The 26034-nt window shown below is 42.7% G+C and overlaps 1 protein-coding gene across 3 annotated transcripts in view; it reads right to left on the bottom strand.

The window, feature by feature from the left end:
* Positions 1–26034, bottom strand: part of STS (steroid sulfatase) — a 205907-nt gene that overhangs the window by 175377 nt on the left and 4496 nt on the right. The window lies entirely within an intron of this gene.

Here is a 26034-nt window from a genome sequence, read left to right as displayed (position 1 = left end):
ACTTTGCCGAGGTGGGGTGGATCACTTGAGGTCAGGAGTTCGAGACCAGCCTGGCCAACATGGTGAAACCCTGTCTCTACCAAAAAAATACAAAAATTAGCCGGGTGTGGTGGCATGTGCTTGTAATTCCACCTACTTGGGAAGCTGAGGCACCAGAATCACTTGAACCCAGGAGGCAGAGGTTGCAGTGAGCTGAGATCATGCCTGGGTGACAGAGTGATATCCATGGTAACAGCCAGTGAGAGGATGACAGTCTGGGTGACAAAGTGACACCCTGTCCCAACTCCAAAAAAAAAAATATATATATATACATATATAATATATATCTATTTTAAATTAAAATTATATGTTGTATAAAATTGACATGATGACACAGAAAAAGTTCATGTTCACATTACTTGTTTATGAACAAATCAACACTACTATTTATATAACTATGATTTTATTTTCGCAAACAATGCTACGCATTATTAATGAACTCCTAAACATATAAATGGCTCACCCACAAAAGATTTTGATCAAGGTCCATCTTTACAAACTACATCAATGGAAACCAAGTTGGGTAGACAGAATCACAACCCCCAAAGATGTCCACATTCTAGTACCCTGATCCTGAGAATGTTTCCTTCCATGGCAAAAGGGAGTTTGTAGATGTGATTATATTAAGGGTTTGGGGATGTGGAGATGATCCTGGATTATCTCAGAGAGCCAGGAGCAAGAGTTTTGCCAGTATGATGAGGTAAGTTTTTAAAGAAAAATGATACACGCTGTGGGAAAATTATTTTCATAGAGGCAAAATGGGTAGACTGTAGATCTAACAGAGGTTTGCAGAAAATGACACCAGTGCCAAGCCAAATACAATAATCTAAGCCACTAGTCTTCAGACTGGGGCTCACCTATTGATATGGTTTGGCTGTGTCCCCACCAAAATCTCATCTTGAATTATAGTTCCCATAATCCCTTCATGTTGTGGGAGTAACCTGGTGGGAGGTACTTGAATCATGGGGGTGGTTTCCCCATGCTATTCTTGTGTTAGCGAGTAAGTTCTCACAAGATCTGATGGTTTTATAAGGGGCTTCCTCCTTCACTCGGTTCTCATTCTTCTGTCTCCTGCTGTCATGTGAAGGACATGTTGCTTCCCCTTCTGCCATGATTGTAAGTTTCCTGAGGCCTCCCCAGCCATGTGGAACTATGAGTCAATAAAACCTCTTTTCTTTATAAATTACCCAGTCTTGGGTATTTCTTCATAGCAGTGTGAGAATGGACTAATACACCTACTTGTAGAGATACACAAAGACATGCTGATGGGGTGTAAAGGGTTGGGATGCTCTAAGGAAATCAATTTCCAGATCTTTCACATCCATGTGTGCTCTGCTCTAAAACCCAGCTGCTGGAGTATGCTGGCTATCTCAGTATTAGTCGGTTTTCCAAGCCCACCCCTTTCCTAATCAACTTTCTTCTACTTTGCACAAAAGGCATTCCTCTCACTGGCTGTTACCATGGATATCACCCTTGGCTGTCAAAGTCTTTACCCCCGTGATCCTGTGAAATCTTGGTATTCATGGGATATTGGCCAAATTACCGAAGAGTGACTTTAGAGCTAGGCTGATCAGGGAGTTATTGGAAAACAATGGAAACTGTTCCAAAGTGCCAATACAAAACCCACGTTCAAGGAATATTCTGAATGGAAAGGAGATAAACTAAGGGACTAGCAAGGAACCGGGTAAGCACAGAAGCTGAGGGTGAGTGGAGAGGCAAGGTAGGAACATGGAAAGAAAATCACAGACTTTTACCACAAAAAGGGAGGTGGTGCTCAGATGTCCAAATGGTGTATTATTGTTAAAGTCCTAAGGATGAGGCTGAAAGGCAGTAATGATGGAGACAGAGTGGAGGTAAATTGAAGAGGTATTTTGGAAACTCAGCCAAACAGATGACTAAGTGGATAAGAGCATGGAGAATAAATGGTTCTAGCTCATGAACTGGATAATGGAGGACCCCACTGATTGAGCGAGGAAGTACTGAAGGCACAGTCAATCTAGAAAAGAGACACTAAATAATTTATTTTAATCATATTGAGTTTGGAAAATATTTGTAGCTCATGCTGGAGGAAACAGACAAGGTCACTGCCATTATCGTGTACTAAGGGCTAACAATATGCTGGGTGTTATCTTCATTCTGCAGATACTATAACCTGTAATCATGTCATTTATTCCTTCCCATTTTATAGGTGGAGTAGAGAAGCTGATATGTACAGAGGTGGGGTTTTGTTTTGTTTTGTTTTGTTGAGACCAGGTCTCACTCTGTCTCCTAGGCTGGAGTCCAGTGGCATGATCATGGCTCACTGCAGCCTCAACCTTCTGGCCTCAGGTTATCTTCCCACTTCAGCCTCCCAAGTAAGTAGAACTACAAGCACGCACCACCATGTCTGGCTGATTTTTGTATTTTAAAAAATTTTGTAGAGCCAGGGTTTCGCCACATTTCCTAAGCTAGTCTTGAACTCCTGGGCTCAAGGGATCCTCCTGCCTTAGTCTCCCAAAGTGCTGGGATTGCAGATATGAGTCACTGCATCTGGCTTTTTTTTTTTTTTTTTTACCAGCTCAGATTCTATGTGAAAAAGACAGAATTTGGATCTAGGTTTTCTGATTCTGGAATTGTCCCCACCATCACCGTGATATGAACACTGTCTCCATGGATACTGAAACAAAGGGGATAACTAGAAGTGTTAATCATCACAAAGGTATTGACTGGGTTTGACAATGAAAAGATCAATTCTGACCTTGGAAAAGAAGTTCCAGAAGACGCCAACGCCAGTCAGATGTCAGTAGACATGAAGACTTGGATGTGGGCCTGATGAGATCAAACATTTTGAGAAGGAAGGTGGCTTTGTGAAGCCAGGTGGGGAATCATCACAGCAGCTTACAATCAGGGCCCATCTAAGGACTGAGTACAAGTTAGGGAGGCAGATCTGATGACACCCATTTGGTGCCTGTCAGTTTGTTTGCTTGTTTGTTCAGAGTTTTTAGAGCAAAATTTCCTAGTAAATGTGAGAGGAGCAACTGTGATGTTTGGGATTCCAGGAGAGGGATAAATTTGGGATGCTGAAGAACGCAAAAAGAGGCTTACACCTTATGAGAAGATCAATCTGACAAGGAATCCCCAAAATGCAGGTGAGGCTGTCAGTCAGCACTTTGGAATGAATCAGGTGAGCACTTCCATGCAATTGTCTCAAAGAACCTCACTACCACTCTTTAGGGTTCGACCCAAAATATGGCAAAATGTTATCGCCTGCCAATTCTTGGTGAGTAAATATGTCTGTTATTACAGTTTCAGAAGTTGCATGCAGTTTAAATGGAGGGTGAGCGTGATGGGTTAGTTTTGATGCAGCAGGTATGCTGTCTGGTGAAAGGGCAAGGAGATTGAATCAGGGTAGACCTACAAATGAGGGAATGAAGTGAGTCTTTTTCTCATCAGTCTTATCAGTATCTTTGGGATTTTGGTCTTCTTAACATTATATATAGAAAAGTAAGCCATTCCTCTAGCCCTTCTCCAACTTCTCAAATATTCTCTTTCAAAGTCTAGGTTCATTAAAGAGAAACCCTATAGGGCCGCATTGCTTTCTTTCAATGCTTCTTTTTTTCCCTCTCTGTTGGATGCTTTATGGTTTTGTGATTGTATGTGCAGATATTTCATGTTTGAGTACATCCTAGCACTTGATCCATTTCTTTCTCAGAGTCCCTGGCCAGGAGATAATATCTATATTTTTATCTGAACAATGCTAAACTCTGTTTTCCCAAACCCCAATGCACATGCCAAGCTATGTTGGTCATTTACCATTATAGATTCTAAAACTGTATGGCCACTTTCTCCCAAAGATTCTACCACTCTCACTTCAACAACCAATCTGTCCTTGTTCATTACAGTCCATTTCAGAGCAATATTTGATCTGCAGGATAAAGTTTCCAAAAAGAAAAGAGTTGATCACAACCCCATTAAAAAGTAAGCAAGGGACATGAACGCACATTTGTCAAAAGAAGACATTCATGTGGCCAGGAAACATATGACAAAAAGCTCAACATCACAGATCATTGGAGAAATGCAAATCAAAACCACAGTGAGATATCACCTCACGCCAGTCAGAATGGCAATTATTAAAAAGTCAAGAAACAACAGATGCTGGCAAGGTTGCGGAGATGTAGGAACACTTTTACACTGTTGGTCGGAATGTAAATTAGTTCAACCATTGTGGAAGACAGTGTGGTGATTCCTCAAAGATTTAGAACCAGAAATACCATTTGACCCAGCAATCCCATTATTGGGTATATACCCAAAGGAATATAAATCACTCTATTATAAAGATACATGCACGTGTATGTTCACTGCAGCACTATTCACAATAGTAAAGATATGGAATCAACCTAAATGCCCATCAATGACAGACTGGATAAAGAAAATGTGGTACATATACCAGATGGAATACTATGCAGCCATAAAAAAAGAATGAGATCATGTCCTTTGCAGGGACATGGATGAAAGTGGAAGCCATTATCCTCAGCAAACTAATGCAGGAACAGAAAACCAAACACCACATATTCTCATTTACAAGGGGGAGTTGAACAATGAGAACACATGCACACAGGAAGGGAAACAACACACACTGGGGCCTGTGTGGGGAGGATAGGCGGGGGGTAGAGCACCAGGAAAATGACCTAATGCATGCCGGGCTTAATACCTTGGTGATGGGTTGATCTGTGCAGCAAACCACCATGGCACATGTTTACCTATGTAACAAACCTGCACATCCTACACATGTGCCCCAGAATAAAATAAAACAAAGTGAATAACACTGACTGAGAAAAAAGAAAAGAGCTGATCAGATATTAAGTTTTTAGCTGGGCAAGACTTCCAACAGGTATCCCACTTGTCAAGTCCCACATCACCAACAGATCAAGCCTCTTACCAATTTTGTTATTTGTAGGTAAGAACTCATTATTCACCGTCTGGTCCAGGCCTGGTGGTTTATTGCATATTCCCAAATTATACTGCTTTGGATTTCTTCTCTCTTTTAAAAATACTTACTCAAGCATACCCCACATGCTTCCATGTCTAAGTTAAAGCTTTGTGATTTGCTCTTTTTTTGGTACAACTGTGTAATGTGCCAACATTCAGTATGTTTCCCTTACTCTTTTCTATTAGCTGTGTCTTTGAAATAATTATGCACATCTCCAAATGACAGCAGCCTGAGATACACAAGCAACGACAGGTGTTGACTTGCCTATAAGAGAAATCAGTCTTAAGGGGCTAAGTACAGGAATGAATTCCATAGGCGATTTGTAGAAAATGACTGTAATTAGAAGTGGGAAGAGAAGCCAGGCTAAATGGCAGAAGAGGGGCAAGCTGACAGTGCTCAAGCGGAAAACAGGCAGGCATCACGAACAGTGAGGGGCGTGGGGGCTTCCAGAACACATGGGTGTTATTTCCCCATGCCTGAGCAATTTCATTCTGGGTCCCTTAAGGATGCTGCTTCTACAGTCCTATAATACAATTACTGATTATAGGGTCATACTGCAGAGTGATACAATCTGATGATCATCAACACTCCAGAGGCCAAAATTCACATGACCTGTGTTCAAACAAATATGATGAGGCCCAGAAAAATGTGACTTCCTAAAAATGTATTCAGGTGGGATGTGGGGATAGGGACTCACAGCAGTGGGCTTGAAGAATCTCACTTGGGTGATGAGAATATTCCCAAACTCGTTTATGGTGATGATCGCGCAACTTGGTAATTTAATAAAAACCATTGAATTGTACAACTCGGTGAATTAAATGCAATGTAAAATAAACCTCCAAAAACTTGTAAACATGATTTTCATCAATATTATTTAAAGAAAAGAAATGGTTCTAGAGTAGCTGGGAATGTATGGAATTTCTTTAATTATTTCAAGAAGGCCTCTAAGAGTCATTATACTGATCCCTCCAATGGATCTAATCGAATATACAAGTGCCACATATATTCCACAGACACTATTGTACCGGGTGATGCTTCATTTCCTATTAATGTCTGGGCAGTTGTCAGGAGTACTTTTTGCTGGAAAATAATTCGCAATTAGTCACTCAAGCCACTTCTATGCTATTATGGCTAATAAAATCCCAAATCTCATCATTTATCGGCTGGGTGCAATTGTGTTTGTTGACGGTGAGGACGTGGGATTGCAAGAGAGGCTCTTTCCACTGGATATAAGTTAGTCCAGTAAACCCAAGGATAACAGCTCCTCAAATAATTGGAATTTGAATATGCAGAAGCTGATTGGCCATTGGTTCCATCCTCTGCCCATTTCTGTCCCAAGACCAGGGCAGGCTAAGACTGGGGTTGACATTTTTGGGGAGAAGCTGGGGGTAGAGAGCTGAGAGAGGGCAGGTGGCAATGGAAAAGTCAGAGACCCCTCCTGGAAAACGCTGAGTCCTCATAGATCCTACTTTCTTCTGGCCCTACCTCCAGGTTGAGGCTGAGGAGCAGATTCAGCTCACCAACTCAGAGAGTCTTGGAATTACTGCCAGGATTCTGGAAGCCAGCTAGCCCCAGGAGGCGGAACTGCCCCTATAGATTTTTATGCTTTGAGCAGAGAGCTACCAACAGGTGGCGACAAACTGCAGCCACTCCAGGATGGATTTGGAGGGTTCCTCTGGACCTGGTTTTGCAGAGGCCTCTGAGTCATTTCATGACCTTGCAATCATATGACCCTGCATATCCCATGACTGGCCCATTGTACCAGGGGATGGGCAGAGACTGCCCAGCCATTAATAGGAAATGAAGCATCCCCTAGTACAATGGTGTTTGTGGAATATATGTGGCATCTAATTACGTGTTTGATTAGATCCATTGGAGTTATCAATACAGTGACTCTTGGAGGCCTTTGTTAAATAGTTAAAGAAATTCCATACATTCCCAGAGACTCTAGGACATTTTATTTTTAAAAATAATTTATGCCTGGTACAGTGGCTCACACGTATAATCCCAGTGCTTTGGGAGGCTGAGGCAGGAGGAACATTTGAGCCCAGGAGTTGAGACCAGCATGAGCAACATAGTGAGACCCCATTTCTACAAAAAATTTAAAAAATTTTTAAATTTTTTAAAATTTAAATTTAAAATTTAATTTAATGTAAATTAAATGGGCATGGTGGGGCACATCTGAAATCTCAACTACTTGGGAGGCTAAGGTGGGAGGACTGCTTGAGCCCAGGACTTTAAGGCTGCAGTGAGCTGAGATCACACCACTGCAATTCAGTCTGGGTGACAGAGTGAAACCCTGTCTCAAAATAATAATTTTGATGAAAAACATGTTTACTTTTTTGAGATCCATTTTACATTGCATTGAATTCACCCAGTTGTACAATTGAATGTTTTGATTAAATTACCATATTATTCGACACCCCCCGTACCCCTCCCCCAACATCAGTTCTGGAACACTTCACCCTAGTGAGATCCTCCATTCCCACTGCTGTAAATCACTATTCCTACCTCCTGCCTGTATATATTTTTAAGAAGTCACGTTTTTCTAGGTCTCATCATATTTCTTGGAACCTGCAGTATGTGATTATTGCCCTATTGTCTTCTGGGGTGGTGACAATTATCAGATTGTATTATTCTACAACAAGACCCTATAATCTGTGATTGCTTTATATGACCATTTAATCAGTATCCTCAAAGCACCCAGAACTAAATTGCTCGGGAATAGAGAAATAAAACCCATATGTTCTGTAAATTCCCATTCTCTTCACTGTTTACAAGGCCTGCCTCTTATACGCTTGAGCACTAAGTCAGCTCACCCTCTGTGGTGCCGTTTCTGGGAACCGCACCCACCCCCCAGCCCCCTCCACCAACAAACATGCCACCCATATGTTATAATGAGTTTTTCTAGACTTGATCAGAGCTGCTTTTGACACTGCCTTTTCCAACAGGCTGCAGGGCAAACAAACGAGTCTCAGAAATGCCGATAAGTAAAGGGAGGCTTTGCCAAGTGCACCTTCCTAAGCCAAACCTATTTTCTCCTCAACACAAGTTCTGGCAGGAGATACTGTAATTGCTGGACGTTCAATCAAAGGTGAGAATTGTCTGTAATGTGAGGACTTTAAAACTAAGAGATAGTAAAACTTGCTGTGGATAACAGTATGGTGGTTCCTTAAAAAGTTGAATTACCATATGACCCAGAAATCCTACTGTGAGGTATACACCCAAAATTACTGAAAATAGGAACTCAGGTATTTGTACATCAATGTTCATAGCAGTATTATTCACAAGAGCGAGAAGGTGAAAGACAAAGGGATAAACCGAATGTGGTATATCCACACAATAGAATATTATTCAGCAATGAAAAGGAATGAAATTCTGATACATGCTACAACATGGATGGACCTTAAACACCATGCTCAGTAAAAGAAGAGAGAAGAGAAAGGGCAGATGGGAAAAGAAAGGTCAGAGATCCCTCCTCTTGGAGAGCACTGAGCCCCCAGAGACCCTGTTTTCATCTGGCCACAGGGTGTATAATTCTACTTGTATGAAATGTCTAAAATAGGCAAATTCGTAGAGACAGAAAGCAGACTGATGGTTTCCTAGGGGTGGGGGTATGGGAGGAATGTGGAATCGCTGTTAAAGGGTATAGGGTTGTTTTCGGTGGTGATGAAAATGTTGTAGAACCAGACAGATGGTGGTTTAATGTGGTGAATGTACTCAATATGTCAGAATTGTATATTTTACAATGGTTAATTTTATAAGAATTTCATCTCAATAAAAACAATTCAGAAAAGAGATGATCAAAGCTGAAGCTATTTTGTTAATACCATAAAGCCTTCTGATATCACTAGCATGATATGACATCCCCGAAATGAAATTTGGACAAATAAACCCTACTGTGAGTGGAAGGAGGACCCTCACTGCCCAGTTGGTGAGCAATTCAACCAAGCCAGCCTGGCACCAGACCCAGGCATCTGTGCTGTTCTTCTAAGGAACATCCTGGGTAAGGACAGAGAGGAAGGCAACTTGAAGGTGCTCGAGGAAGAATTCCCAATCACTGAGAGATGACATCCCACTGCAAGGCCTGGGTGCAGGGAAAGGAGGGGCACAGCTCATCCATCACCCAGGGCAGCAGAGGAAGAATTTTGATGGGATTCCCTGTGTGCAGGGAGGCATGAGCCATTCCCAGAAACCTGCCCACACATTATGAGGGATGCCCTCTGATCCTGTTTTCAGAGGAGCCACAGCCCCTAGACACATTCCTGAGCAACTGGAAAAAATTACTGTGATGCATTGCAGGAGACTTTGTCATGACAAGAATAAAATATTCAATTATGTAGGGGATTTTTCATGATTTTATTATCATCAAATATAAATCAATGACATTGAAATTGGCTAACTAGAGTCAGGACTGGCAACCAAAGCCAATCTTACATATCCGTTTCCCCCAGACATCTGTTTGCCATTAGGTTATCTGGTTCTCAGAACACATTTTTCCCTACATTATAATTCAGCTCCCAGGTGCACTCACACAAAGGCACTCGTGGGAAGCAGAGTTCTAAGATCGCCTTCTGGGTTTCCAGCCCCTGGTACTCACAACTTTGTATTGTTGTGAGCACAATACAACAATACACCTTCTCTTGAGTGAGGGTGGAAATGATGACTTGCTTCTAATCAATAAAGTATGGCAAAAGTAAAGGGATGTTTGTATGTGTCATTAAGGTGCCTAATCAGCTGACTTTGTGCTAATCAAAAGGCAGATGAGGGCCAGGCATGGTGGCTCATGCCTGTAATCCCAGCATTTTGGGAGGCTGAGATGAGAGGATCACTTCAGGCCAGGAGTTTGAGACCAGTCTGGACAACATAGCAAGACCCTGTATCTACAAAAACTTAAAAAAAAAAAATTAGCCAGGCATGGTGGTGAGTACTTGTAGTCCCAGCTACTTGGGAGGCTGAGCCAGGAGGATGGCTTGAATGCAGGAGGTTGGGGTTGCAGTGAGCCATGATCCAAGCAACAGAGTAAGACCTTGTCTCAGAACAAAAACCAAACAAAAAAATGATCCTAGGTGAGCCTGCCCTAATAGGGCAAGGCCTTGAAAGCAGAATCCAAGCACAAGAGGCCTTCTCCTGCTGGCCTTGGTAAAATAGACAGCTCTGTTGTAAGATGCCTCTCATGAAGAGTAGTCTTTAAAAGCTGAGAGCTTCCATCCTACAAGAAGGAACAAAACTCTATCAACAGCTTGGGCTGGGCACGGTGGCTCACACATGTAATCCCAGCACTTTGGAAGGCCGAGGCAGGCAGATTACTTGAGGTCAGGAGTTCGAGACCAGCCTGACCAACATGGCGAAACCTCATCTCTACTAAAAATACAAAAATTAGCTGGGCGTGGTGGCACACGCCTGTAGTCCCAGCTACTTGGGAGGCTGAGACAGAAGAGTTGCTGGAACCCGGGAGGCAGAGGTTGCAGTGAGCCTCAATCCTGCCACTGCACTCCAGCCTGGGCGACAGAGCAAGACTCTGTCTCTAAATAAATAAATAAATAAATAAATAAATTTTTTATCAACAACTTGATATTGAGCTTGAAAGAGGACCCCACGCTCTGGGTGAGAACACAGCCAACACCTGGACAGCACCTTGATGGCAACCTCGTGAGACTCTGAGCAGAGAACCCTGCTAAGCTATGCCTAGACTCCTGGCCCACAGTCATTGTAAGATCCTCAATGGGTATTTGTTTTAAGTCTTTAAGTTTGTGGTAATTTGCTCTGCAGTGATAAATAATGACTACAGTATCTAATCCCAAATATACATAAAATAGTACCAACACTATACAACTTAACCAGAATGTAAAACCAAGTGTTTTCAAATACAGTGATGGCTTCTATCTGGAGCCATAGGTAGTAGCTATGCGTCATGTCAATCAGGCTTACAAAGAATTTTCAGCTGGTCTTGAAGACAACCGTTCCTGGTTAGTGGTTTTCTCTTTGATTCTATGAACTTCCCACATATGCAACTGAAAAATCTCTTTCTAGGTTGGAGCAAGGTTGCACTGGGTCTCCATCATGTCCAACTAAAAATCTTCTGAGTCATGCAACCTGCAAGCTCTAGGCACCTGCAGCTATAACCTCCTAGTTTAAGTAATTCATCAGTCACATGAGCTAATTTGCAATTGGAAGTTCCTGGAATCCATTTCATATTGCTAACTGTGGTGTCTACTTAGTATCATGTAAATTATTTTATATGATCCTGTCTGCCAATTAAGACAAATGGCTTTGCATATCCCCATGCTTGAGTCATCCATGTGATATCTGGCAACATGGCAGGGTACAAACAAAACTCTGTGACACACTGTATAGATTGCTGGGGTTAGTTTTCCCACCGACAAAAATGGGACTCAAAAATACCTCACAGGGTTGAAAGAGAAAAGTATTAAGTGAAGCAAAATACAAGATAATGCAGCCAGACACGATGGCTTATGCCTGTAATCCCAGCACTTTGGGAGGCCAAGGCAGGTGGGTCACTTGAGCCTAGGAGTTCAAGATCAGCCTGGGCAATGTGATGAGACCCCGATTCTACAAAGAATACAAAAATTAGTCAGGTGTGGTGGTGTGCACCTGTAGCCCTAGCTACTTAGAAGGCTGAGATGGGCGGGTCGATTGAGCCTGGGAGGCTGAGGGTGCAGCGAGCCGTAATCATGCCACTGCACTACAGCCTGGATGACAGAGCAAGACCCTGTCTCAATTTAAAAAAAAAAAAAAAAAAAGACAGCGACAGAGAGAAAGAGAAAATGCTTTCTGTAAAATATGAGGCACCACACAAAGTTAAAGTAATGTGACTCTGTAGACTACGGCACTAGCCTAGACCAGTGGTTCTTGCCAGGGCCCAATTTGACCCCCGGGGGACATTGGCAATGTCTGAAGATATTTTTGGTTGTTACAACTTATGGACAGTGCTATTGTCATCCAGTGAGCAGAGGCCAGAGATGCTACTAAGCGTGGACAGAACAGTTCCTGACAACAGAGAATGATCTGGCCTCAAATGTCAATAGTATCAAGGCAGAGAATCCTGATTAAGTCGAAGCTTTGCATTACGATTTTTATTTTATTATTATTTTATTTTTAGAGACAGGATCTCACTCTGTTACCCAGCTGGAGTGCAGTGGTGTGATCACAGCTCATGGCAACCTCAAACTCCTAGGCTCAAGGGATCCTCCTACTTCAGCCTCCCAAGTCGCTGGGACTACAGGTGTGAGCCACCACACCTGGCTGATTTTTTATTTTTTTACTTTTTGTAGAAACAGAGTTGTCCAGGCTGGCCTCGAACTCCTGGTCTCAATCTCCTCGCCCTCCTTGGCCTCCCAACACATTGTGACTACAGATGTGAGCCACCATGCCCAGACTGTTACTCCTTTTAAAATGCTTTTTCTAGACCAGTGGTTCTGAACCAGGGGTGATTGTGCATTCCAGGGAATGTTAGACAATGTCTGGAGTCATTTTTGGCTGTCACAGCTGGAAGGTAGATATTGGCCATCACAGTCCAGCAAAGCCACTAACACCCCACACTGCATAGGACAGTCCATCCCACAAAAGGGAATTATCCTGCCCCAAATATCTAGTGTGCAGAGGATGAGAAATTCTGTCCCAGATGTACCCATACTCAATAAAGAACAATTTTGCTTTCTTTTTAACAAACCAAATAAGGACTTGGTAGTTGTTTTTGTTTGTTTATTTTTCATTGTTGAGAGAGGGTCTTGCTCTGTTGCCCAGGCTAGAGTGCAATGGTACAATCAGTGCTCACTGCAGCCTCAACCTGCCAGACTCAAGCTGTCCTCCCACCTCAGCCTCCCAGGTAGCTGGGATTACAGGCATGTGACACCACATCTGACTCTTCTTTTTGTGTGTGTGTGTGTGTGTTTTTGTAAAGATGGGGTTTTGCCATGTTGCCCAGGCCACTCTTGAATTCCTAGACTCAAGCAATCCACCCACCTCAGCCTCCTGAAGTGCTGGGATTACAGGCGTGAGAGCCACCATGCTTGTACTTTTTTTTTCTTTTTTTTTAATGGAATTTAGCCTTTCAAAAATGAAGAAATGTCTTTTGGTTTAATAGCCCCAAGCCATAGAGGCCCCAGGTCTGGTCACTCTGTCCCCCAGATTTGTGTAAATGGTTCTTTGCATCTTAGGTAATTGGCTGGGAAGTGGGGGCTGGGAGCTACTTACAAGTGGGCCCAGAACCAAATGACACAGCTATTCTGCCCAGCTTTTCTGGCTCAATTTCAGTTCCTGAGTGTTCTCAGGTTATTCTAAAGCTTAGAGAGTACAGAAAAGGAAGGAGGTTTTACATAATGGAAGCTGCATCCGAGGACACACAGAAGCACATGATGATACCATAAACCAAAAAACAACAGCACCATCGGGTGGTCAAGGTCACAAGAAGTTAAGAATGAACCCTTTTCCACTTGCAATTACATTCTCAGGCCCATAGTCTTGAGATGGAAACTTTTGAGAAAAGGTGTGTGTCAGAATGCAGAATGTTTTGGGTTTTACAAGGTAATGGTGAATATCTCATGTCATATATAATAGCTCAAGCGAAGTCTTGGACAGCAGCCTGTGGTCACCCATGTTAACAGTTTTGCAGTGAGGCTGGGCGCAGTAGCTGACACCTGTAATCCCAGCACTTTGGGAGGCAGAGGTGAGCAGATCACCTGAGGTCAGGAGTTTAAGACCAGCCTGGCCAACATGGTAAAACCCCGTCTCTACCAAAAAATACAAAAAAAAATCAGCTGAGCATGATGGTGGGCACCTGTAGTCCCAGATACTGGGGAGGCTGAGGTGGGAGAATCGTTTGAACCAAGGACGCAGAGATTGCAGTGAGCTGAGATCGAGCCAATGCACTTCATCCTGGTGACAGAATGAGACCCTATCTAAAAAAAGTTCTGCAGTGAAACAAAATGAATACCCACAATCTGTGGGATGAATGAAGACTTTTCACTTTATGTTAGTTTTATGTTAGTTGGTTCGAGCTGGTGTCACTGCCAAGTATGTTAGAAAAACTCTGGGTTTTCAATGTTTTTCTTTTCTATTTTTGGTTATGGACAAAGGATTGCAAACCTACATTTCTGAAGGCAAGATTTGAAAAGAAGTGGTAAAGTCCTGTGGGCTAAGAAGTCAGGTACTGGAAAAGCCACTTATGCTGAACAGAACCTTGGCCAAGTCACTTGGATGTGGATAGCTCCAGAGTTTCCTCATAGGCAGAAGAGGTGACAAGTTGAGACCCAGGGAATGCTTGCCCAATGACCCAGGTCAAACCAGCTGTGACAAGCTCTAGCAAAAACACAGAGCTGCCTGGCCAGCTGGAAAAAGAGCTGAGAACAGACTCAAAACAGTGATCTCCACACCTCTTCTGTGATCCCAGATGCCAGTTCTTATCTGTTTCCAATTTGGTGATTCTACACAAGAGACAGTGTTGCAACCCAAGAAACATCTGGTAATATCTGGAGACAAGCTTGGATGCTATAACTTAGCAGTGGGTGGGAGGTGCTGCTGGCATCTGCTGGGTGGAGCACAGGGATAATGCCCAGCACCCTATGGTGCACAGGACAGCCACCACCAGAGAGTGACCCAGCCCCAAATGTCTGCAGTGCTGAGGTTGAAAAACCCTGCTCTAAGTAAGCTCTGTCTCATGCATTTTTTTTTTTTTTTTTTTTTTTTTTTGAGACGGAGTCTTACTCTGTCGCCCAGGCTGGAGTGCAGTGGTGTGATCTCGGCTCACTGGAACGTCTGCATCCCGGGTTCAAGCAATTCTCCTGCCTCAGCCTCCTGAGTAGCCGAGATTACAGGTGCGCGCCACCAGGCCCAGCTAATTTTTTTTTTTTTTTTTTTTAGTATAGACGGGGTTTCACCATGTTGGCCCAGCTGGTCTCAAACTCCTGACCTCGTGATCCACCTGCCTCCGCCTCCCAAAGTGCTGGGATTACAGGAGTGAGCCACTGCGCCCGGCCAGTCTTACACATTTTAAATGCTTATTTCAGGCCAGAGATTGTCAGCCGGGAGGATGATTTTACCTACCAGGAGACATTTGGCAACATCTGGAGATATTGTGGGTTGCTGCATCCTACCACGCACTGGACAGCCCCTACAGCAAGGAATCACCCAGCCCCACGTACCAACAGTGCCTCCGTGGGGAATCGCTGGATAGACAAATTCATTGTGAAAGAGAACGTCCCAGTCTCTATCTCTAAACTAAAAATCTCCCAGTCTTGGAACCGCCAAGAGGAACCCGGGACCCTAAGCCATCTCTGTTCCATCCCCCTGGGCTTTCTCCCAGACCTCACAGTTGAAGGTGCTTCTCCTAATTAGCCCTGTGCCAAGTCTCTGCCCTGCACTTCCTTCTCATAATAAGCATTTAATTATTATTGACATTGATACTTGCAGTATTTATACTGCTTGTTTTCCTTCACAGAAAACACCTGAGGTGAGACTGGACTTCTGCTTCATCATTGCCACATCCTCTGTTACCTGTGTCCCTGGGGCACTGGGGAAGTGCTTGTTGACTCAGTGGCCAAGTTTGACAGGGGTTAATTTCCAACCAAGGCTCGAATTTTAAGGAGAAGACAAGATGGAAACAAAACAATGGTGACAGAACCTGGTCTAGAAAGCATGGCTTAGGACTTTTGGCCATAAACTCTTAATGCTTATTTTATTCAAGCTTTTAAGGGATGCTCAACATCTACTATTTAGGTTTTTAATGCAAAGAGGAGTCATTATTATCTTTTTTTCATGCACTGAAAGCTTTTAGATTTCTGTCTCCTGATATCAGCTGTGATGTGATAATCTCATTATAAATGAATATGGGGCAATTTCTCAGTTGGCAAATAGTAATGTCACTATAGACACCAACTCACAGGGTACTCAGTAAAGCATTATCATGTGTTCCTTGAGACAAAGAGTACCTACAGTAAATGACATGAAATGGAGCAAACTTTCTGTAAAATAATTTTAACACTTTTAGTGATATTATTTTCAGTGAAAATTATTTCTAACATTCCTCCAACTCAATCTTCTCGGGTTGGCACAGAAGACAAAACTGATGTGTACATGAAATATGTTGATACTCTGATAAGAAGTAAAGTAAGCATGAACTGGACATCTTAATTCATTATAATTGCTCATAAGATAAGAGAGTTTACTTGAAAGAGATCAAAGGAATTTCTTAGCATCTCTCTTTGGGGAAAAAATCATCCATTTGGTTGGTTCATAATTACTAGATTATGTACAGCATGCATTGTAAAAGTTAAATTGTTTTTGGATGTTCATTTTCTGCAATTAATATAAATTTTCAGAAAACAGTAACTGATCTCTGAACTACATACCCATTCTTCAGTTAACCTAGTTCTTTTATAGAGATGATCTTACATACACAAGTATACTGTAAAAAGTGCAGTAATAAACACCACATCTTAAAATCAACATAGCCTGTTAAGAAACATTTGGCTTCAGCCGGATGCAGTGGCTCATGCATGTAATCCCAACACTTCGGGAGGCCTAGGCAGTCAGATCACTTGAGGTCAGGAGTTCGAGACCAGCCTGGCCAACATGGCAAAACCCCATCTCTACTAAAAATACAAAAAAAAAAAAATTAGCCAGGCATAGTGGCACATGCCTGTAATCCTAGCTACTCGGGAGGCTGAGGCAGAAGAATTGCTGGAACCCAGGAGGTGGAGGTTGTGGTAAGCTGAGATCGCACCACTGCACTCTAGCCTGGGAGACAGGTCGAGACTCCATCTCAAAAAAAAGAAAAAACAAAAAGAAACATTTGACTCCATGCATGGTCCTGAGGATAAACTGAGAGATCTACGTGTATGCCCCTCTAGAAGTAGGCATGTATGTTCTTTTTCCACTCTTTAGGATACGTATTTCCACTCTTTAGGATACATACATATTAACATTATAGATATTGAATCTGTATATTTACAATGAAAAAGAGTGAAACAACTGTTAATTCCTTCTCAAATTCATCCTTTAGAAAAGCAGTAAGTTGAAAGCTTAAAATCATGCCAATCTTTCAGGGAATGCATTGGATGGCAAAGACATCTCCCGCATAGACATCGTATCTAACTCAGAAGCAGTGGGTCCAGTATTTTCATATATGAGGTTAATTGATTTAATTTCTCTTTTGTGTAAACTATAGCACAAAATCCACCACTTCCTTTGCTCATTTCCTTTTAGGATTCTTTCCTCTAAACTCCAGTATTCTTTACACCAAACTTGTGTTTTCAAACTACCACTCTAATCCACAAAGACAAACTATTTGGCAATTACTTTCTTCTCCTTATAGACAGCCATGTTTCAGGGCAAATGAGCAAATGAAAACATATTAGATAAATTGTTGTAGGTGGTTTTACAGATATTTTCTTTAATGTAACACTACAGATAAAAAATGTATAAACTTTGATCAGTCCCACAGAAGAGAATTTAAAACTCCGCCTCCCAGAGCAAAGACTTGGCTCTTCTACTTATTCAATTAACTCTTAACATGCTGCTCTTGGGCTATTCCAGGAAGGGAAATAAATAGAAACCTTTAGACTTCCTTTGAAGCAGTGCAACTAAAGTAAATATTCCCCGTAAGCAATTTTCTGTCATCACGTATCCCAATATCTTAGCAGCAGAGAAGAAAAAATAATAATCATATTAAAAATGTAACTCACCAGTTCTTACAAGGCTTTCAGAGAGGGCTCTTTACTGGAAGACTCAAGACACTTTGTACGTCTCCTTCAAGGATCTCAAACAGCTTTTCATACCATCACATTGGACAAGTATCCCAGCCGAATGCTCATCGTGTGTGAATAATCATTTGACAGCCTGGGCAGTTATATTGGAGCATCATTGGCAATAAAGTCATCACTGAGTAATCAGCGAATCTATCATAAAAAAGTTATTTAACTGCATGTATTTCTCCACCTGGCCTTCCTCTCCCCCAGTGCCCCACACATTTTTAACATCACTCAGAGGGAAGCTGGACTTCCTTCACCAACTCATCACTTTGGAGGAGCTTTGGGTGCCAGCCCTGAATACTTAACTGCAATTCTTATTCACCTATTGACTCCCTAACCTGGAAAACAATCAGGAGTTCACGGAGAGCACTTCCTGTAGGCACTGAATTTTGCATTGCATGGTGCGCAGCAAGGAAAGGGAGCATGTGTTGAGGAAGAAGAGGGAGGCTATATAATGGTGGGGTGGGACAGACAAACAGTGATGATTATTTTTTCGATGAACAACATAGGACGTGGTTTTAGGATGAGAAGAGCAAGGGTTTTGTTTTTAATGATCTGTGGAGAGCCTGATGCGCCTAAGCCTTGCCAGCCTGTTTGTTACGTGAGTTACACATACAACACAGTGCCAAGAGCCCCAAGGAATTCATTCTCTGTGTCAATACCACAGGGTTGGGCAATGAGCAGGGCTACCACTCAGCAGGGAGGTGTCCCATCAACGCTGATGAAACAGCAGGCAGTCTTCTGACCACACACCTTGGGGGAAAATCATACCCCAGGAAAAATAACCTCCAGTGTTTCTCTTTTATTAGTTTCCTCGTGTTGTTTGTTTTTACAGCATTTAGGGAAAAAGGAAAGGGAGAAAGAAAAAAAAAAAAAGCCTAATCTGAGTCTTTGCTTCTATAAATAAAAAATTGCTTATTTCTAATTATTTTGTGTGCCTCTGGCTCTCAGTAGGCGCTCAAATAATATATAAAGTAGCAGTGTTAGCCCATTTTCTAGTCTTAATAATAACTAAGGATTTGGGCATGCTGAAACCTGAAAAGTATTTTAACATGAATAAATACGACTCGGATTTTACCAAAAGGCCATGTTTTGTCTCCCAGGGTCTCTGTAAAACTTACTCATTGCAGAAATGTCTTATACCAGCTAGTGGTCAAAATTCCAGCACATCACATGATGTTTCTGGTCACTGAATGCTTTCAAGATCAAAGTTAAATGTCGAATGAAAGGCTAAATCTCTGCAGCTTTAATTCCAGAGTAAGACTTCCCTTCCTCCCCACCCTACCCCCAGCTAAGGCATGCTTTTCATGGTCCTGAAACAGAGGGCACACACGGGGAAGCTTCTGGCTTTCTCAATTGTCATCCTCCCTCATTCCCCCTGCTGTGGTTACTGATCCCTCCACCTGGAGAGTAGCAGGAAAGGAAGGCGAAAAGGAGCAGAAGGTTTGTTCTTCTCTCACTGGTCCTGTCATGTGAAGATTTCAGGCAAAGCTGAAGGGCATTTTCTTAAGTTCTTGGAAGCCAGGACAGCTGGATCACCCCCATTTGCAACTCCTGAGATGCGGGCGATGTTGTCTCTTCCTCCAACTGGTTTTCAAGTGGTGCCTCTCTGCTGGAGTTTCCTCCTCATCCCAGCAGATTTTGTGGGGCAAAAGTCCAAATCATTAAGGTTATCTGGTTATGCATATTTGTTTGAGGGACTCTGGAAGTGCAACCTAAATCAACTCCCCCTAGTCCTCGAGATCAGAAGTCTCTAGAGCAGATCAGGCAGGGATCAGGTGCCACCCACCTAGGTCCCCCAAGAGATGCACAATCAAATATCGACCTCTCTGAGGAGTGTCGCTGAAGCCTCAACATTGGACTGAGGCTAAAAGAGATGCATGCCATGTCATTTGTTTTTATTTCATTTAGGAAACAAGAAAAAAGAAAGCCTAACTCCACTGGGGAGGAGGCAGGGCTATAATGCCACAGAAACCTCTTCATAAGCCCCCACTTCTCTCCTTGCTGTGAGGCCAGAGATCCATAGGGTTCCTGGTTATCTACATGGAAAATTCCTACAGGATGCCATTTTTTTCCATCTCATTTCACGATGCTGTCAAATGAGTATCCTGTTACAATAAATATTTCCCAGAATAATTTGTCTTGATATGTGGATGGAGGACTTTGGAGTCAGACAGACATGGCATTCTGATTCCAGCACCCACTAGCTGTATGACCTCCAAAAAGTGCTTAATCACTTGGGGCACCAGCTTTCTCACCAGTAAGCCAGGCAGAAGCATACATCTCAGGCCCCTCTAATCAATAACCCTTTATTGATTAGATATAATGTCCCAGGGCATGGTGCCTGGCCAAAAGAAATGGATGATCCTTTTTGGCAATTTTGAGAAGACAGAAGTGAAAAGATTTTACTTTACGAGCTATGAAAATTACTGTGCTTCAAGATCATGAAAAGCACAGACTTTGGTATATGAATCCACATAGATGCTTAATGAAATTGTTCAGAGTTGAACCTACCTGATGTTTGACATTCCTATAACTGTGCCAACCATCAGAGGCATTGCACAGGAACCCTCAAGCTAACACTGGGCATGTCTTCATACTTGGGCCTCTACCCAGAAAGAACCCATTAGAGAGACTGTTGGTGGGAAATCCTGGAGTCCCACAGAAGAAGGGCACATGCAATCAGAGATAAGCAAGGGAACACTTACTCTCAAAGACTCGACAGGCAGCAGTCGCATGAGCAAAGATCGAGGCTTGATAATTAGGGCCCTGAATCAAGGAACAAGCATCTCAATGCAAATTGGGCAAGTGGGATGAGAGCAACACGGTGCTCACAGAAGGGTTCTCCTCTTAGCCATGCAGAAGGAAGAGACCTGGAGCCCCAGAATCCAGCTTATAGTCTCCCTATTGCATCATCCACTACTGCACAAGACAAATAGCAGTGAGCTCTGTATACATTCAGTGGGCTCAACTATTCTCCTCCAAGCCATTTGCCAGCTTCATAAAGTCTAGAAACATTAAAACACCAAAAGTGCTCTCAAATCTCTGGTTTGGGGACCCCCTCCTTGTCTATTAAAGTAAAGGGTATGGCACAGGAAAGGGCAAAAACATGTGGAAAACCCCAGAATTCCTCCTATGTGTGTCACATGGAACATGGTTGGGGGCAGATCAAAGAAGGAACACAAAAAATCATGAATAGTTTCTAGGTATTTTTGCATATTTGTGGTTTTTAATTATCATTCGCTTCCCATTTTTCAGGAGCAGATTTAATCACAGCCTTCTCCTGCTATACTGCATTTCCATGTTTCAAGTTATAGCCTTATTATTAAACCAAAACCCAAGTCCTAGTAAACTACCTTTCTTTAACTGGCATCCTAGTTTACACCAGGAGGAAGGAGTCATGGAAATCTATTGCCTCTAAGATTCTTTCAGAGTGGTTTAAATGGCCCTAGGAAATTGACTTGAAATAGATGCTTCCAAATGTTATTGTTTACGCACTAATACAACAGCAGCCAATAAACATATTCAATTGAAATGTGCCCACAAGAGAAGAAAATACATGTGTTGTACCTGTTTGACCCACCTACTTCACTTAGCCTATTAAACAACTCTCAAACTTGTGCAATTATATACAAATATATATACACACATATATTATATATAAAGACCTTTCACCTGAAGTTTGTTAAAACCACACATATATCCAAAGAGAAGCAAGAGCCAGCCAAAAATAAAAAACCCCACACATGCATGCATCTATATGTGTGTATATATGTAATAAATTTAAATCATATATACAATAACTCCTCACTTAACAATGTCAATAGATTCTCAGAATTTTTTTTTTTTTTGAGATAGGTTCTCACTATGACAACCAGGCTGGAGTGCAGTGGCATGATCAGAGCTCACTGCAGCCTCGACCTCCCAGGCTTAAGCAATCCTCCCACCTCAGTCCCCCCAAGTAGCTGGGACAACAGGTGCATGCCATCACACCCAGCTAATTTTTGTATTTTTTTTGTAGAGATGGGGTTTCACCATGTTGCCCAGGCTGGTCTTGAACTCCTGAGCTCAAGCATTCCACCTGCCTCAGCCTCCCAAAGCGCTGAGATTATAGGCGTTGAGCCTCCATACCTGGCTGATTCTCCGAAATTGCAACTTTAAGAGGAACGATATATAGCAGGTTGTTTCATTCAACATCATTTTGTTATAAAGTTGATGAGAAAAAAATTGGTTTTGTTATATGTGGCTTTGCTTAAAGTCACAGTTTCCAAAAACCTACCAACAAGTGAGAACCTACTGTAATCACCTTTCTTCTTAACTTTCTTAAAGCCATGCAGTTGCATTATTTGTAATATAATATTTAACATATACATTTGTGAATATATACAAACTAAATATATTTAAGTTATATATAAAGGCATTTCCTCAAGTTTATAAAAATCATGCACACCATTATTTATATATATTATATAACATATACATGGTATACATATATACATATAAACATATTCTGTTCCCTTTAAGATTCTTAAAATCTTAACTATTTGAGGTACCTAAGATTCTCATTCTCTGAATTTTACTCTGTAAATTTAGTCTGCTTTTCCAATGTGTTTGGTGTCCCACTGACTTGGCAAAATCCCACAGCCTTACTGAATGATTGCTTCAAGAAAGTTGGTGGTCAGGCAGAATGTAAGTCAGAATGGACCCTATGCTGAACAGTAGTCTGGTATTTCTAAAGTGTGTTTGAAGGAGATATTATGTTCTTTTTAAAGAGCATATGTGATGGTCCCTGTTGAGTAAGTTTGGGAACTGTTGTGTTAAAAAAAAAAAAATGGGAAGACCATCGTTGACCACAGAAATGGGAGAGTTTCAAGTGAACACATGGCTGTGAATTGAGGAGGCAAGGACTCATTCAGCACATTTTCCAGGCTTATGTGATCATGGGGAAGCTGAAGGGAGAGGCTGTGCAACCAGCTTTCTGTTCCCTCCAGATGTTAGCTTGCACCAAGCAGCACAGGAGTTGGGTGCAAGTAAAATAAAGGAGAAAAATTTCAATCCTAGAAATGACTGGTTGGACCATGTTATCGCTGACATGCCATACTGACATCATAATTGAAGAAAACAAATGTTCCTTGTTTATTTTTTGAAGCTTCCTTTTCCTTATTTTTTTTTGCTGGTGTTTTCTAGAATACTTTTTTTCCCTTTATTTGCACATTCACTCCTGTGTTTGATTTTGATATTATCTATTCACGTTGTGGTCCCGATTGCTTACATACAACATAAGAAATTTTGAAAACATATAGGAAACATATTAATAGATAGTTTTTGCCTTTTGGCTCTTTTTGAGGAAGGAAGACCAACAGAGGTTGAACTCTCCACCCTGATCGTTTTCAGGTATATGACTTGTGGCAAGCTACCTGACTTTCCTCAAGCTCCATTTCTTTATTTCTATAAGAAGAAGAATTCCATTGTTTACCTTGCAAAGTTGCCGAGTCAATGAAGTAAGAGATCATTTATAAAGTTGTAAGTACATCGTAATTATTTGAGGGCTGGTGGCTATTACAACAGTTGCTATGAAACAATGAGCCAACTTTAACCATAAACTAATCACTCTTTCATCTCAGACTCTCAGCATGTGGCCTTTATAAACACTTCGGAGAAGTGACCAGTGCACTAAGCAACTTGCATAAGATGTGACAGGAACTCAGAGCCTTGCAGGTGGGCATGTGGTTTATTCAGAAGCAGAGACGACGCAAGGCGCACATTAGAGATGGCACTCAGCACTCTGCGTGGTGAGCTCCAGCTGTGATTCCATTCAAGGAGAGAGGCTTCAGCAGGCAGGGCCAGTGGGTACCCCTCTTTGTGAATGTGGTACAAGACACAGCAAAGGCCCAAGTTGCTGACATCCCCATTTGTATCCATTATGGGTGCACAAACCCCTCACAGGTCCTGGAGGGAGGGAGCTACACCAGAGGAAACGTCAGGAGGGAAAGAAAAAAGGAAAAGAGGGAGAGAGGGCAGGAGAGGGGGAGGGAGTTTAGGAGGAGAACAGGAAGACAGGAAAAGAGAGAAGAAAGAAAGGAAGGGAAGGAAGCAGAGAGGGAGGGAGTTGAGCAGGAGGACAGGAAGGAAGGAAGACAGGAAAAGAGAGAAGGAGGAAAGGAAGGGAAGGAAGCAGAGAGGGAGGGAGTTGAGGAGGAGGACAGGAAGGAAGACAGAAAAAGAGAGGAGGAGGAAAGGAAGGGAGGGAAGGAGAGAGGGAAGGAGTCGAGGAGGAGGAGGACAGGAAGAAAGACAGGAAAAGAGAGAAGGAGGAAAGGAAGGGAGGGAAGGAGAGAGGGAGGGAGTTGAGGAGGACAGGAAGGAAGACAGGAAAAGAGAGAAGGAGGAAAGGAAGAGAAGGAAGCAGAGAGTGAGGGAGTCACGGAGGAGGACAGGAAGGAAGACAGGAAAAGAGAGAAGGAGGAAAGGAAGGAGAGAGTGGAGGAGAAGAACAGGAAGGAAAACAGGGAAAGAGAGAAGGAGGAGGAAAGGAAGAGAGGGAAGGAGAGAGGGAAGGAGTCAAGGAGGAGGACAGGAGGAAGACAGGAGGAAAGGAAGGGAAGGAATGAGAGAGGGAGAGAGTGGAGGAGGAGAACTGGAAGGAAGACAGGAAAAGAGAGAAGGAGGAAAGGAAGGGAGGGAAGGAGAGAGGGAAGGAGTCGAAGAGGAGGACAGGAAGGAAGACAGGGAAAGAGAGAAGGAGGAAAGAAAGGGAGGGAAGGAGAAAGGGAGAGAGGGGCAAGCAAGGAGGGAACTGTTTGGAGTCAGGAGCCCTAAATCTCAGAACAATGAGATGATAAAGGGTGGGGTGTGATGAAGCCTGAGCCCCTCTCTCAGATGTCCAGTCATGTCTAGTCAGTGAGAATCCTGGCAGGACAGAGGAAATTCGAATGCATGGTAAGGTCTGACCACATGCTTCACTTCTCCACATTTTTGGAGCACACATCCTCCCTTCACATGTGCTATTTTAGAATAGTGTGTGTCTACTTAGGCACTAACATTACGGATATTATGAAACATGATCTGTAATCATTAGTGAAGGCTATAAAGCTGATGCTGGAATTTCTACTTTCTTGTTATTAACTGGAAGCTACATTTTATTATTTTCATAGGCATGTCTTTAATCCCTCTGTCCATTTTTTGACAGTTGATTTAAAAATTAAATAATATAAGCCATAAATACACTTTACCTTAATATGTACATTGCATTATGCTGAAATCAAATAAAATGGTTGAGAGCAATGATGTCTCCCCTCCTCCCTGCAAGGATACCTGGAGAAAAGACCAGGACACAAGAACATTTGCCAGTGTTCACACAAATATTAAATGTTAGGGCCGGGTGCCATGGCTCCTGCCTGTACTTCCAGCACTTTGGAAGGCCAAGGCGGGCGGATTACTTGAGGTCAGGAGTTTGAGACTAGCCTGGCCAACATGGTGAAACCCTGTCTCCACTAAAAAATACACAAGTTAGCTAGGCATGGTGGTGGGCACCTGTAGTCCCAGCTACCTGGGAGGCTGAGGTGACAGGATCGCTTGAACCCGGAAGGAGGGGAGTTGCAGTGAGCCGACTTCACACCACTGCACTCCACCCTGGGCAACACAGTGAGATCCTGTCTCAAAAAATAAAATAAAATAAAATAAAAATAAATCTTGGTAAACTTAACACATTTGCTACTTCTTTACATTAAAATAATAATCCTGGCCGGGCGTGGTGGCTCACGCCTGTAATCCCAGCACTTTGGGAGGCTGAGGCGGGCGGATCGCAAGGTCAGGAAATCGAGACCATCCTGGCTAACATGGTGAAACCCCGTCTCTACTAAAAATACAAAAAACTAGCCAGGCATAGTGGCGGGTGCCTGTAGTCCCAGCTACTTGGGAGGCTGAGGCAGGAGAACGGCGTGAACCCGAGAGGCGGAGCTTGCAGTGAGCCAAGATCGTGCCACTGTACTCCAGCCTGGGCGAAAGAGTAAGACTCCATCTCAAAAAATAAACGAATAAATAAAATAACGATAATAATAATAATCCTAAGCCCCCTCCCCACAATGAAGTAGCTGGTATACCCCAGGAGGGGGTCAATGGTCTAGACCATTGGATGCCCTGGTTGAAAGGCAGATGCTGAGTTGGTCAGTCTGGGGGTGGCAGCTGGGATTCTGCATTTCTAGTGAGCTCCCAGGGGATGCTGGCACTGCCAGTTCAGACCACATCTGTTATCCA

This window comes from Pan troglodytes, chromosome X (assembly GCF_028858775.2).
Source record: "Pan troglodytes isolate AG18354 chromosome X, NHGRI_mPanTro3-v2.0_pri, whole genome shotgun sequence".
Classification (NCBI taxonomy): Eukaryota; Metazoa; Chordata; class Mammalia; order Primates; family Hominidae; genus Pan; species Pan troglodytes.
This window is presented reverse-complemented; position numbering and strand designations above follow the sequence as displayed.